General features: G+C 39.9%; 1 protein-coding gene across 1 annotated transcript in view; it reads left to right on the top strand.

Annotated features, from left to right (window-relative positions):
* Nucleotides 1-7468, top strand: part of ARL6IP6 (ADP ribosylation factor like GTPase 6 interacting protein 6) — a 211665-nt gene extending 204197 nt beyond the window's left edge. Inside the window, exon 6 of the transcript XR_010068929.1 lies at nt 7456-7468. The gene's annotated coding sequence lies outside the window, so the exon portion shown is untranslated. The remainder of the gene's footprint in view (nt 1-7455) is intronic.
* Nucleotides 7469-15397: the final 7929 nt, after the last annotated feature.

Genomic DNA, 15397 nt, shown 5'->3' with positions numbered 1-15397 from the left:
AGACATGCCCATTTTTCTTAACTCTAAACTGTACCCATAAATCTTTCAGTGTAGTATAGCTGGTTTACTTTAAGCATACTCCCAACAGGCAAGCAAAGAGGGAGGTTTCAGAAGCGAAGTGAGGAACTATCACTGCTTGTAAGGAACATTATATGATAGAGTAGCCACGATGGTGTCTATAACCTTAACTGTATAGAGCAGTGCTTTTCAACCTTGGCAACTTTAAGATGTGTGGACTTGAACTCCCAGAACTGCCCAGCCATTTATTCAGCATGGACTTTTGTTTTATTCAGCTTTTATTCATGCTGGCTGGGGAATTCTGAGAGTTGAAGTCTACACATCTTAAAGTTGCCAAGGTTGAAAAACACTGGTATAGAGTAAATCTGAACAGAACAAAGAATAATAATGTAAAACTGAATTCCAGAGATTGTGAGGAAACATTTTTTTCCACCACTTTTCCAAGGTAAGATTCAAATATATAGATACAGATTCACAAAGGGAGTGAGATCAATTATATTCATAGTTGATGCACTGCTTTTCAATGTGTTCCTTACAACATCTCAAATACTACAAAATGTAAATTTTATACAGAAAGACTACAAAGTGTCCTAGAGACCACTTTTTCCTCTTCCGGTGCCTCAAGTTTAAATGCAGATTTGAATTTCCAAGGAAGTGGAATGAGAAGGGATTTGCTTTGTAGGGTTTGACGGGTGAATGTAGGATGAAAGGTTGAAAATTAGTGAAAGATTATGGAACAGGGGTGGGAAAGGGAAGGGAATGAGGATACTTCTTTGATGTGATTTTTATCTGATAATCCACAGAGTATTTCCCAACTCAATATGAGAAGGATACTCTATAGAGCTACTGTATATGAAGCTTCAGCAGAGTAAGCTGATTGGGTAGGGATTTCATTAAACCAGTCTACAGATGGCAGCTCGTGAAGCAGCGTGGTGCTTTAACTAAACTAACTGAAGCAGCATGGTGCTTCACAGGCTACCATCTGTGGAAAGAACAATAGGCTCTGGCCATTGCCCCGCTGGAGATTTACAATATCGTCAAAGCAACAACCAGCCACTACTGAAGTGATACAAAGCCTGATCCCTGTATGGTTAGTTTACCACAATAGTTGGATAATCTAGAAGATGCTTGAAGTTGCTAGTAGGGGAATGACCAAAATAGCAGTTCTATTTAATAAATTTAATACTAGGCTTGTCCAAAGTGGGCTCAGTTCATCTCAGCAGAAGAACTGGTTTCAGTATCAAAAGCAATGGGTCAGCCTTGGAGCCTGAAGCAAGGTGGGTCAGTCCTACCTCAACACTTTGCTTCAAGGAAAGATGCATCTTCTTTTGCACATATTTTCATGCACCATCTAAAGTAACCTTGTGTACCCGGTATGGAAGAATGGCCAACTGTTGGGACTCCCTCTACTGGAGGGCACTCCCATCATTAATATGAAAGCTATTCCTTGCAGGAACCTGCAGTCATTGAGGGAGGGGTGGGAATTCTTTCTTCCTCTGCTTCTCTGCATCAGGAGCAAAATGCTTGCATGCGATGTTAGCCTTGCAAGATAGTCCAGAAAAGAAGCACAACCAGGAGCACTAGCTCCATCTTTATTGTAAGATTACATTAACAGAATCTTCCAAGTCTGAAAGTATTTCTCCCCTCCTTTTCTTTTACTCTTCCCAAAACTAGGGAGGGTCTCTTTTGAGACGCTTTCGCCACCCCTCCTCTTTTGGACTCAAATATAGTTTATCCGACTGTTGTCTAGACTGTGGCTCTTCCTCCTCTCTCCCAAGGTCATTCCCACATACCATTACATGCAAATATCTTTTCTGGTTGGAGGAATGGCTGCTTGTAACACTCTCTCCCTTCCAGTGAGTGCCAGAAACTTCCAGACAAAAATTGCAGCAATTTTTGTTTCAATTCCATTGGCTTGCAAGCACAACCCAGTGTGCTGTGGCAGAGTTCCTCAGTTAGAGGTACAGATGCTCAAACTTTAATGTAAGCTGACTGAAGATCAGAACACCTTAACTGGGATTGTCTCTAAAGATACCAAATTGTATATATGCTCAATGTTCTGAATCATGGGAACAACTTAAACTCAGATAGCCAGCTTTGCTAGAGAAATATTTTGTCCCAATGTGGAGGGTGGAAGGAACACTCACTCACCCTCTGTACGAGATACTTCTTTGTATGACATTAAATGCCTGAAAAGAGAAATCAAATTAAACAGCAGTGAGAATTTACTTGAAAGTTGGTCAAAAGCAAACCTACCTACCTGTGATTTTAGTCTAAAGAGGCCAGTGTTTTCTCTTAACTGTGCATTTCACCATCCTAGGAGAAGAATGTCAATTTCAGTTTGATGTCCCTTCCCAGTTTCTGAGTTATAGAGAAGGTGGCAGCAAATAAGTTTGAGTTGCATTAACCTGCACTTTAGACTGCAACAATTCACTCTCTATTATTTATATCTGACTAACTCCAGATATGAAGGATGTCTCTCTCTAAGGATATTTAGATGCTGTAGCACGGGGCAATAAAAAATGTGATCTGTTGAGCCAATGGAATGTCTGTACCTGACTGTAAGCTCATTTGGAAATTGAATCTTGGAGTCTGAAATTTAAAACATTTAATTAAGGTTTTCGTTTCTTTTGCATCACAAGTACATTTATACGGTGAAGGCTGTTTATGAAAGTAGGACTTGGAACATTCTGTGCCTCAGGAAAATTTTCACGTGCAGTTTCCATACTGGTTTTATTTCCCTCTCTTCCTCCAGATATCATCTCCATTTCTTCCTTCCAGTAGCATGCTATCAAAGATGCATCTTTTTAACTGCTTATATATAAAATCTATGTTGTCAACAAAACATTTGTACTACAGTATGACAGTACATGTTTTAGCAGACTTCAGATTTCACAGACATCTCCTAGATCTGAGTTTTGCCTGACTGTCAGGCAATAATGGATTTTGCTCCTAAATCTATTGTTTGATGAATCAGTTCAAACAATGTTTGCCACTTCCCCTCAAACTGGATACTCTCTGTTATCAGTAAAGTAGATTTTCTAATGTATGAGTGTGTTGTTGGGCTCAAAAAAAGAGATCTTGTTCACCATTTAATGGACATTAGTGAACATTTGCTTCAACAGACACCCCTTCCCTCACTAGTCCATTGAATCAAGGGTTTACTGTATTGCTTATTTTTTAAATAATTATTTGATTTTATTTTTATTATCTTTACAAATACAAAGATGAAAGATTAATACAAACTAAGAAATATAAAAAGAAAAGAAAAGAAAAAGAGAAGTGCAAAGAGATAGAAAAGAGAAAAAAAAAGGAAAAAAAAGAGAAAAAGATATATAAAAGATGACTCCTGATCAAAAAGAAATCCCACTGATAGCTACCAGAAACCACCATAACATACATACATACATACATACATACGTACATACATATATATATTTAACCCTGGCCATAAAAGTTCACTTTGTATTCCTTCTGTTTACTTTTAAAAAGCTTGAATTTTAATCCCATCAAATAATGTCCCACAAGTTGATTTCTTATCATTTTCTCTTTGTCTCCTTTCAGGAACAACTTCAGTAATTTAGCACGTCCCCTTTTTAAATCCAAGACAAGAAAGCTTTTCAAATCATTCTTCTGATTTATTATTTGTATGTCCCCTTTAATTATTAAGACATTAGCCAGTTTCAAATGTAAATCTATTGTGAGATCCTTTTCCATTTCATTCTTGTAAACTAGCATTTTTAAATCCATCTTCAGATCCACAGAGTCTTTTTCCATATCACTCGTGTAATCTGGCATTTTTTTTAAAATCCATTTTTAAATCCACATTCAAGTCAGCCTCAGTCTCTATTTTATCCAGTAAAATCTGTTTCTTTTCTGTAGCCTCTATTAAATCCATGTTTATAGCAGCAGACAATCTTGAAAGTAATTTTTTAGTACATTGTTCCCAAACAGGCTTAATTTCTTCTATAGTCAAATAGTATTGCTCCATTGTATTAATGGGTCTCTTCTCCTTTAATTGCAATCTTCAGTTATCTCTGGTTCCCTCTAGTCAATCTTCAAAGTCCCCTCTTATTATGTTTATTTTCCAATCAGCAAAACTTTCCTACAGGAAGATTTCTTACAGTTAAATTCAAGATCTTCATATATTCTTTTATAAAATTTTAAACACCCAACAGGAAATATTCTTTCAAATCTATCTAGCCCCTTAACTTTCCAAAATCAACATTCTAGTCCCCCTTTCACTGTTTTCCAAAAATTAAAGTTTTTCTTTTTAATCCTTAAACTTACTTAAAACTTCTTTCATCCTCTTCGCTGAGGTCATCCACACACAAGGCTCCTCACTTCCTTATGACCCCCAGGCCTGATGGCACATCCAAGTTTTGAGGGCCTTCCAGAAGGCCAGCAGGGTTGGGGCCAATCTCACCTTGGGGGGAATGATGTTCCAGAGGGTGGGTGCCATGGCAATTAAAATAAAAAGATAATTCACTGACAGTTTATAGAATACATCTGTCCTTGTGATACAGGGTAGGGCAATATTCAGTCTCCCAAATGTTATTTATTTGCTAAATGTCATCAGTCTTCAGCTTAAATTCTGTCTTAAACCAGATGACAGAAGAAGAAAACAGTAGGGCTGTGCAAGTTTTGAAAATGATCCAGAAGAAGTGCTTTGGAGTCCAGCACCTCCCTGGTATTTGTTAAATTTTGCTGCATTAGCTTACAAAAAATGCCACTGCTTTAAGTCAGCTCATTGAAGGAGCCAAGAGGGTTTTTTGGATTTCATAGAATGTGAAAAAAGACAAGTTGCTTTAATGAATACCAGAAAGACAGTGTGCTGGTCCTTGCATCCCAAAGCATTTCTTCCAAGTCATTTTCAAAGCATTCATAGCCCTATAAAATGCACAATGGTTTGTGTGCTAACTCTTTAAAGAGACCAGCTGAGAAGCTCTCCTATGGGGTAGAAAGGAAGGCAGAGTTTTGCTTTTGCAGCAGAAATCTCAACTTCAGTCAGGGGGTGTGGAGTTTTTTTTAATCATTCTTTTTTTCTGTGGTTACAAATAGTTAAAATCTGGTGCACACTGTTATTCTTACATCCACAATATGATGGTTATTACAGTAGTCTGTATTGATTGGTGGATTTTAGTTAATTAAAGAAAAGTTAAATATATTGATCAAAGAAAAGGCTATTGATTAAAGAAAATATATCTGCAACAATAAATGAGGATAAGCTAACAAATTTACTGCAAACCTTGTTAAAAAAAAATCCCTAGACCACAGAGTAATGAACAAGTCCTTGCTTCATATGAGAAAGATAATAGCCCTGTCAAAACAAATGCATTCTTAATAATATTTTTGCAATTAAAGCCTGAGTCTTAAATGAAGAGATTGAAATTTAATTTCCAGAAGCCTGGATTGATGATAAATATGGAACCTGTACTCAGTGCCAAAATATATTATATTTAGAACCATCACTTAGTTTTCATTATGTGGTGAGACAAAGGAATTGTAGTTCTGGGCAGCAATACGACTCTCCCCAGAACAATATTCTGCTTCGGTCTTTGAGAAATTGCACAATAGTTAGTCCTGGAAACATGTGGCCAAGAAGTGTTTTCTCAGATTTTATTGGTTTTAAACTCTGAGACTGGTTGTATTATTTGGGCAGCGCTAGAAGACTAGTAATGCATCCTGAGAATGTACAATGGCTGAGAGCTGTAAAATAGTTACATTCACAGATGGCTTTTTTCTAGAAATCCTGGGTGTGGTAGAGCAGTGTCAGCCCTTTGAGGTAGTCCAGACAGGAAACCAAAACCATGAGTACCAATACTACCTTTATTGTAAGGTTACAGTAACAGAATCTTGCAAGTCTGAAAGCACTTCCCACCTCCCCTGCCTTTACTTTCCAGAGAACCAGAGAGCGGCCCTTCTGAGATGCTTTCCCCACCCTCCATTACTGCTTTGGACTCAGATTTCTCTTATCAGATTGTTGTCTAGGCTGCGGCTCTTCCTCCTGTCTCTCAAGGTTATTCTCATAGTCCTTACAAGTAGTGGAGTCTCTACTATTCAAGCCCCCACAGAGTCTTCTGGGCAGAGGTGTTTGCGGGGGTGGGTGAGGGTGGATGGGTGGAATTGGGGAAGGGTGGGCACATGATGAAAACAGACTTGTGACATTGTCTGCATATACAAAAGGGGCAGAGCTTGTAGCCTGACACTACTTTGGTCATTTTGACAAAATTGCTGGATTCTATGGACATCTCTGCTACTGGGTGACACAGTCAATCTCTTGAAGCCCAACTAACTCACTGTAATGGTGTGTGGGAATGACCTTGGGAGACCGGGTGAAGAGATGTTGCTTAGGGAATGGTCAGATAAACAGAAGCATAGCCACAGCTGCGTAGTGGGCAGAGCAAGAGTCCCAGGAGGGACCTTCCGTAAGTTATCGGGCTGTAAAGGTGATGGCAGGAGAACTGTATTTTCACACTTAAAGATTCTGTTAATGGAGTCTTACAATAAAGTAGAATTAGTTCATATGATTGTTTTCTGTCTGGTCTACCTGGGAAGGCTGACAATCACAGAACTGTTGTGATCAGGATAAATTTAGGGGAGATCCTGACTTCTAGAGTGTAATTATCATGGCAGGCACACACAATCAAACGATGCAACCATCCTTGGATGTGGGGGGAGCCTGACATAGAGGAAAAAATGGTGGACTGAAGACAGATCTGAAAAGTGGAGCTGATGATCTGAGGGGAGGACTTGAGATCACCCACAGGTGCTCTAGACAGCTGCTCCTTGTGAGGAAGACTGCAAGTTAGCAGTATCTTGTAGGCTTAATCCTCTGGGAGAGAAGGGAATATGCATCTTGTTCAAACCACCTTTGAATGGACACTGGGTTTGCATACTTCCTTTTCTAATCACTTTTGGAAATCGCTTGTTAACTGTTTTTCAGCTTCGAGGAACCTTTGGATTGACATGTTTTACAGTACCAGGTGAGTTTCCTTCAATCCTTAGCAAAAGAAGTTTTAACTACAAGTTAAGAACATATACATATACATATATATATTGAATAAACAGCAAAAGGGTGATTAAAACTTTGATTTTAGAAAGTTACAAATGGGCTAAGGGTCCAGATAAATTTGAAATAAGATTTTGGGATTAATTATAAAGAATTCTTCCCTTGGGAAAATGCTTTTGTTTTGAATTTTTTTAAAAAACATAGTAAGATAAGATTTTAAAAATTGGGCACTAGAAGGAACTAGAGGGAATTAAAGATTACAATTAAAGGAGAAGGACACTTAAACTCAACTTACAATGAAGCAAAATATTTTAACATTGGACATATTGAAGGATATTTTTGAACAATGGACCCCAAAGTTAATTTTAAGAGTGCCTGCCTCTATGGATAGGCTGTGTCTAAAAGATGTTATGGAAGAGGAAAAGTTCCACTTGACAAGACTGAGACTGATTTGAAAGTGGATTTAAAAGTGACAGGCTACAAGAATGACATGATAAAAGATGTTACGCTGGACATACAAAAGAAACTGGCTGATGTCTTAATAATTAAAAGGGATATACAAACAACAAACCAAGAGACTGACCTGGATACTTTTCCTCTATTGGATTTACAAAAAAGGCTTGTTAAAGTTTTGAAGAATCTTGTGAGAAGGGACAAAGAAAAAATGAAAAGAAATCAAGTTCTACAACATTATTTGAATGGACTGAAGATTAAGATTGTTAGAAGCAAAAGGAAGAAATATAAAGGTGGTTTATTTGACCAAAGTTAAATTAGATATGTTATCTCTGGTAACCTTTAAGGGACTTTTGCTGACATCAGGACTGAAATGATGACGCTTTATGCATTTGTTTATAGATAAGAGATGGGATATGGGAAGAAGAGATCATTTGTTGTATTTTAAGGGAAAGTGATAAGTTACTAAAATTGTTTATACTTGTTGTGATAAAGGTGGCAAGTCACTTCTTTATATATTTCTTTTTCTTTACTATATTCTTCTTTTTCTTTCTTTTCTACTTTTCTTTCTCTTTTTTCCTTCCCCCCTTCTTTTCTGAACCTTCTACTCTTTATTTTCATTCTTCTATTTTTTTCCCAGTTTGTATTAGTTTTACTGTTGTAATTATAATCTTTAATAAAATTACTATTAAAACAAGGGATATATTTAGGGGAGATCCCTACGTAAGCTGCTTTGAGCTCTCAGGGAAAAAAGCCCCAATATAAATGGATGTAAATGGAAATGATGATGATGATGATATGGTAGCATGAATTTTAATTGAAATATTAAAACAAATAGGAGATTTTCAGGGTAAAAACAGATTTAGGTATGACAAATCTAGTCCTTTAATGACTTTATGTCCTGCATATTTTATACAAAAAAGCTTCTACATGCCAATAAAATAACAGTATTCATAAAATAAGAAAATGCTTCACCATGCCAACAAATTCATTAAAGCACAATTAAAAATACATCTACACTATAAAAAGACCCAGACAGCACCCAGTTAACTAAAATCCAATTCACCAGCCACATCAGCTCCTCTGCTGAGTTTATAATTTTGCTACAAAAACTATGCTTCTGCTGGGATCACAGGGCACTTTTGTCTAAGCACAGCAATTTTAGTTTCTAATGGCTACATCTATTTTATTAACGTAAAAGTTTAAGAGTGAAAGGCAACGTATGAAGCGGTATATGAATATGCTAGAAGGAAGGCTGGTATGCAAAGACAGAAGGCTAAACAGAAGTATAGTGAATGCTGTGGGTGCAAACCAGGTTTAGCTACGTTTCCTTTTCTTATCTTAATGCCTTAATTCTTGCCTTACCGTCTCTTGCTCCTTTTCTGCACTTTGCAAAAGTTGTTTACCATGAAATGAAAGTGCGCACTACATACTGTATATACAGTATACATGTTATATTCTGCCCTTCTAACTCAAACCCAGTAACAATTCCAAAAGGGGAAAAGGGTGTAAGAAAGAACAGGGCCGCAACTAGGGTCTGTGTCAACCAGGGCAAACATGGCTTCCACGCCTGTTTTGGTGCCCTCCCAGCACTCATTTTGGTGCCCCCCCCAGCATGGCGCCCTGGGCACCTGCCCCGCTTGCTCCCCCCCTAGTTGCGGCCCTGAGAAAGAAGCTGTTTGTTAAATTTCATTTCATAAAACATTAAGTTTTCCATTTCCCATACAGCAGATATCTTCCAGAATGAAAGGTTTTTTATCAAGGCTACTTGAGGCCTTCTGAAAGATGCTCTGCTACTGTTGTGCAGGGGGGGTTTCTTCATGGTGCTGGCGGAGGTTCCGTAGTGAGTCCACCTACAGCCCCTGCATGATAAAAAAACAGGGGAAGTAAATCACACTCTTACTTTTTAGAACCAGAAGACAACTTACAGGTCTCTGTCCATGTTATAGGCAATGGGATGGAAGGGGTTGAGTTGGGCTAGTTGAGGTTGAGTTGGGCTAGTGTGGTTTAGCGTGCAGCTGACTTTAGGAGCAATAATTGTGTGCTTGCATATTTGTGCCAAGAGTAGGAACCCTTTCCCCCTCAGCACTAAAAAGGAACTTTCCTCCCACCTCGCCATCCTTGCTCTTGTCATCTAGAAGTGACAAGGAGTGAAAAGCTTTGCTCTGCCTACGCAGGCAGGAAAGATCTTCACGGTGCCCCCTGGCCAATCCACTCATCATATCCCATCCTTTGCCACCCAAGGCAGCCCTCAGGTTCTCTTATGTTTGGGTTAGCCCTGTTCAGTCTGCTTCATTAAAAATAACATGTACCGAAATAGCAATGTTTGTGACTCTTATTTTCCATCCAGCTGTTGTAAAGGGAATAAGAAGGGAGCCTGGAAAAATGTTCCATGTTCCAAGGGGAAAACATATAGGAAACATTCAGTGTGTGGCATAAAAGTAGTGCTCGCAGGGAATGAAATCCTCCGAAGAGACTCCAACTACACCTTTTAGAACATTTGCTCCTGAGCATTTGCAGTCACCGAGTTCTTCCTTTTCTCTGCTCATCACCACTTTTTGTCCTTCTGGAAGTGATCCTAGCTAAAGAAGGATGATGTAAGAGCTTCACTTTTCTCATGGTGCCAATCAGATTACACAGCTTGCCAACATCACTGAAAGCAAACAAAACTCTATTGTCCTCAGTGGAAAAGGGAGCAGGGCCATGTCAGAAATATCATCAGCTGATCCTGCCTACTACATTAACCGTTTTATACCCTCCTTGTAATAATTGTATAATGTGGTACAATGCTGTCCACAATAAACACCTCTCCATTTCTGCTTAGTTCGCCAAGGCAAACCAGATATTCATGGTCTCACCATGAGGTTCTCTAAGGAGAAAATGTGCTCTTTAATGCTAGTATTTTTGTAGTAAGTGATCTGAACATCGCCCAACCTTTGATTGTGAGCAGATCCATAAGAAAACATGAAAAGCTGCGAAAGAAGATGTGCCTGAAAAAATTCAGAATTAAGGAGACTAAAGGAGTTCATAGTGACCTGAAATAATAATTAATATAAAAAATAGTGACCTGAAATAATGTTGAAACCCAATATTTTGCAGCATTTACTGCTTGAAGGAGCTTTGCTGTCACTGGAGAATTAATCAAAAGGGAAAAATGAAAAATGCACCCCCAAGGATGATTCAATTCTCTGCTTTTTCTCCACTGCTGTATTTCATACAGTATTTGGCTTCTTAATCTCCATTTTGCCCTTTAGGGGGGAAAATGATTAGAAAATAGGTAGCGATGCAGATCTATGAATTGAAGGCAATACCCTTAAGAAATAATTGATCAACTCTTTTGAAATCAGTGACATTGTTTTAAGTAAAACATGTACCAGATTTTAGCATTTGGTTTAAAACTGCATGATTTTAGTTGGCTAGAGGAAAATAAGGTCTTTAGCACAGTTATTATTGCTAGGGCAACCACTTTCTTAATATCCCTACCCTCAGTTTTCTCTGAGGTTCATGTAAAGCTTCCAGAAAGTAAAAGGATAAGCCACTTTCACCTTTCTTGAACTATTTCAGTTAGTAGATGCTGTCATATCCCACGTTTCCTCCCAAAGCTTAACAAGGAATTCACCGGTATTTGCTCTTCCTGCCGACTCTCTTCAGTTCTAAAAGCAGGTTGAGAAAGGAAGGAAAAGGGGGAACCTTCAACATTTGAATGTCCAACCAATTGAACCACATGCAGGTGCCTCTGAAGCCACATACAAATCACTTGTATTTGAATCACAGAAAAGCCCTCTTCCAGCTGAATTGAAGCAAAGGTGAAAGCAGGAAGGGGAAGCCTCTTGGCTCCGCTCCTCCATGCACAGCCTGTTGCTGATTCAGTAGCTTTGCAAATGCTACAGGGGCTGTAGCAGGATTTGAGCAGGTTCCCTGTGCAATTTGAAAACAAGAACCCTGCTTCAGACACTCACCTCCCAAAACACAGGGCGGCTGCAGAAGGCAGGAGTAGGTCATACAGTACGAAGCAAGACTGAGGTTTTCACAGCCATTGGCCTCTCTCTTCACTGATAGTTGCTGGAGGAAAAGAAAAATATCTGAATAAGACTACAGATGTGCTTGGAGCTTCAGAGTGTACGCATGACTGAGCCAAAGTTAAGCAGGCTTTGCACAATGGAGCGAAGCATCTGCAGACTCTGTTCCATGGAAAAAAGTATCTTAATAGTATTTAAAGTAGAATGGAACACTTCTAATCACGACTGCAGGGAAGCATATTTTAGCTTAATTTCTTAAATGAGAGGTATCAAGGCTTAAGCTGTTGTTTCCAATTATTTCAGAACTTAGAACTGACTCTGAATGGATTGCCCAAGAGTAAAGAAATGCACCCTGTACATGCTCACAAATGATTAATCTGGAACATTTACTTGGTGTTGTCTTGCTATTTTAAAAAAAGGGTTTCAGATCCTTGGCTCACACTGAATTTTGGACATGGTGATCTAAGAGGGATTCCGTGTAAAACCAGCTTCACCCGTCTTATCGCTGCCCAAGTAGTTTTATAATTGTTCTTAAACCAGTGACTATATGGAGGCATGACAGAAAAGCTGTGGCAATCAATCTCCGAAGAAGGGGGGCAAAAGTGGATCCTGGAGCTGGAATCAGTGGGAGTTTCCACCAACAGGAAACTGCCACTCAACAGCTTGAGAGGAAACTATCTTTTCAGTGTTTCCTCTAGAGCAGGAATTGAGCCAATGTTTAATTAAGTCAACTTCCCACCACCACTTAACTCTCACAATGTTATGGGCACTCAAAGGTGGTGTTGCCCTTAAATGTGCACAGGGCCTAATGTAAAGGAATGTAGAGATAACCATGATGACGAAATGCATGAGCCATTAAGGGAGGAGAAATGACAACTTAGTCATGAGGAAGAGGCCTAAACTAACCCTGCCTTGATTACCTGAGTGTGATGGTTGCCTTATTCCCAAAGAGACACAGACTCACTTAGTCAGGGCTAAGGATTTCTGGTTTATTAGGAATAGAATGCAGACATGAAAAAAGACGGGAATGAGCACATGGCGTGCGAGGTAGCCGGTAAATACCCGCGGTGCAGACCTGATCCTTCCCGACCCCCCATTGTCCCAAAGTCCTGATCCGGAGTCTTGATGGGTGATCAGGGTGTGATTCCGGAGTCTCGATGGGCGATCAGGGGGATTAGCGCTGATTACCTCTGTCCTCTTCCTGTGTCTGGTGCAGGTGTGTCCCCCGGGGTAATGCAGAGATGTCAGGGAGATAGGATGATGGCTTCTCGGGTCAGGCCAAAGGTATGGCTCCTTTGTCCTTTATTTGTATTTGTCTTTGAGTGCTTAAAGGATTAGAACTGATTCTTCCCTCCTTCCTTCCCTTCTCCAGAAAGGCATGTTCCCAGTTGTGATGCATGTATGCATCGCAACGGGGACATGACACTCAGGTATAAAAGGGAGCAGAGGCAAATGCTGGCAGGCTTGTGAGACAGACTGATGGATTTCCCTAGTTACAAATCTCATGCCATGGACCTGTTGACGTTTTCCTACTAACGATTAAGACTGCTATTGTACCTAATCATTTTGGGCGGGTGAAGAGGTTGTATTTGATTGTCTCCTTTCATGTGCTTGATGCAAATCGCCTGGGGGGAGGAAACCTGCCCGGACTTGTTTCTTACTTCCTCTTTTTTTTCTCTCTGCCAATATGTAGCAAGCCAGGCTTGTTCTCAATGAGAGCTAAGTCCTTTAAATACATTTTGCTTTTGTTTTGCTTTTTGTAAATAAATTATTTTTATAGAAATGCCTGGTGTGTGACTTTTCTGATCTCTCCTGGGCTAAAGGCTTTCCCAGCATTCTGCAACAGGTTATGGGCCCAGTGAGCAACCCAGTAAGCCCAGTAAAACCCAGAGAGAAAAGAAAGATCAGCTCCACACCTCATGCACAATTTAAAGGCAGGTAGCAAAAACCTGTGAAGATTTTCTTTGGAGCCACCTGGAGATTTTCCAGCATCTGCCGGTCTACAGGACAAAGAAGCTAGCTGAGGTGACTTGCAAAAGAAGGAAGAAGCCATGGCTACCTCCCAGCCCTCAGCGATGCCTCTGGAGTGCCTATCAGAGACCAACTATTTGAACTGGGCCCTGAAGATGGAAATGTATCTTCGCAGAGAGAATCTTTGGCTGCCAATTGGTGAGCAAACCCCCCAAAATCCCAGTGCTGAATGGCTGAGACAGGATGAGCGGACTAGAGCCACCATTATCTTGGGAGTTGAGGACAATCAGCTAGTCCACGTGCGAGGCATGCAGTCTGCAAAGCAACTTTGGGACGCTTTGAGAGACTTATATGTAAAGGCTACAGCAGGGAGTAAAGTTGCTCTGACGAAAAAGCTGTATAGAGCCTACCTTGCAGAAGGAGAAAGCCTTTCTGAGCACCTGCATTTTATTCAGCAGCTGTTTGTTGAGTTGCAGGAGAGAGGAATGGAATTTACACCTCTCACAAAATCCTATATCTTCCTGTCCTCACTAAATACAACGTGGGACATGCTGATCTGTACCCTGGAGGCTATGCCTGAAGCAGACCTCACCCCATCGTATGTTACACAGCGCTTACTCACTGAATGGGAGAAGAGAGAGGAAAGATCCCCCCCCATCTCTTCTGGAAAGCTGCAATACCAGAAAATGAGGGAAAAGAAGGGAAAGGAACCTGAGGCCACAGTGCTAGCCAGCCAGCGATGCTTCACTTGTGGTTCAGCTGGACATTTGCAAAGAGACTGTGCCATGAGACCCAAGAGTAGAAAGACAGAGAAGAAAAACACAAGGGCAACACAGAAGAAGGCTCTTCAGACAACCCAGATTGCACAGGTTGCTGAGAAGGGTAATTCTGATGTATGGGTGTTAGATTCTGGGGCCAGTTGTCATTTATGTAATTGTAAAAGCTCTTTTGTGTCACTGTCTAAAACTGAAAGACAAAGTGTATCTTTGGCTGATGGGTCTGTGACCAAAACTATGGGACAAGGTGACTTGTATTTATCCTGCTTGGGAGAAACTGTAAAAGGTGTGTTGTATGTGCCAAATTTACAATCAAACCTTTTATCTGTGGCACAATTGGCTGCAACAGGGTATATCATAACATTTAAGAAAAATGGTTGTGAGATATGAAAAAATGGGAAATTGTGTGCTACTGGTATGTTAAAAGACTCCTTGTACATTGTGCAAAATGCAAGGAAGCCAAGCTGCAAGGCTGCAGTTGGCAACACACCATATCATGACCAATGTGTACACCTGATGCACAGGAGATTTGGTCATGCTAATTTCAAGTATATAGCACAAATGCCACAGCTGTGTGCTGACCTAAAGATAAAACCCTGTGATAAATACTTAGACTGTGTAGTTTGCAAAGAATGCAAAACACTAAAAGCTCCTGTGAGTAAGCACAGTGACAGAGTTACAACTAGACCTTTGGAAATTGTACACTCTGACATTATTGGTCCTTTTGCTCCAAGTCTTGGACAAGCAAGGTATGCAATGACCATCATTGATGATTTCTCAAGATACACATTTATCTACATCTTAAAACATAAAGATGAAGCATTTGAGAAATTTAAAAGTTTTGTGACATGGGCACATGGAAAATTCCCTAGGCCTGTATCTGCACTCCAATGTGATAGAGGAGGAGAATACCTTTCTCACAAATTCAGAAGGTTCCTAGTGGAAAAAGGGATAGAACAAATTCTTTCTAACCCTTACACCCCTCAGCAAAATGGTGTTGCTGAAAGAAAGGGCAGAACCTTGCAAAATGCAATGGAATGCATGATTAAAGATTCACAATTATCTTTTAAGTACTGGGGAGAGGCCATATCTACTGCCACTTATATACAAAACAGATTGTATAACTCTGTGATTCAGGATACTCCATT

Source organism: Candoia aspera, chromosome 1 (assembly GCF_035149785.1).
Source record: "Candoia aspera isolate rCanAsp1 chromosome 1, rCanAsp1.hap2, whole genome shotgun sequence".
Classification (NCBI taxonomy): domain Eukaryota; kingdom Metazoa; phylum Chordata; class Lepidosauria; order Squamata; family Boidae; genus Candoia; species Candoia aspera.
This window is presented reverse-complemented; position numbering and strand designations above follow the sequence as displayed.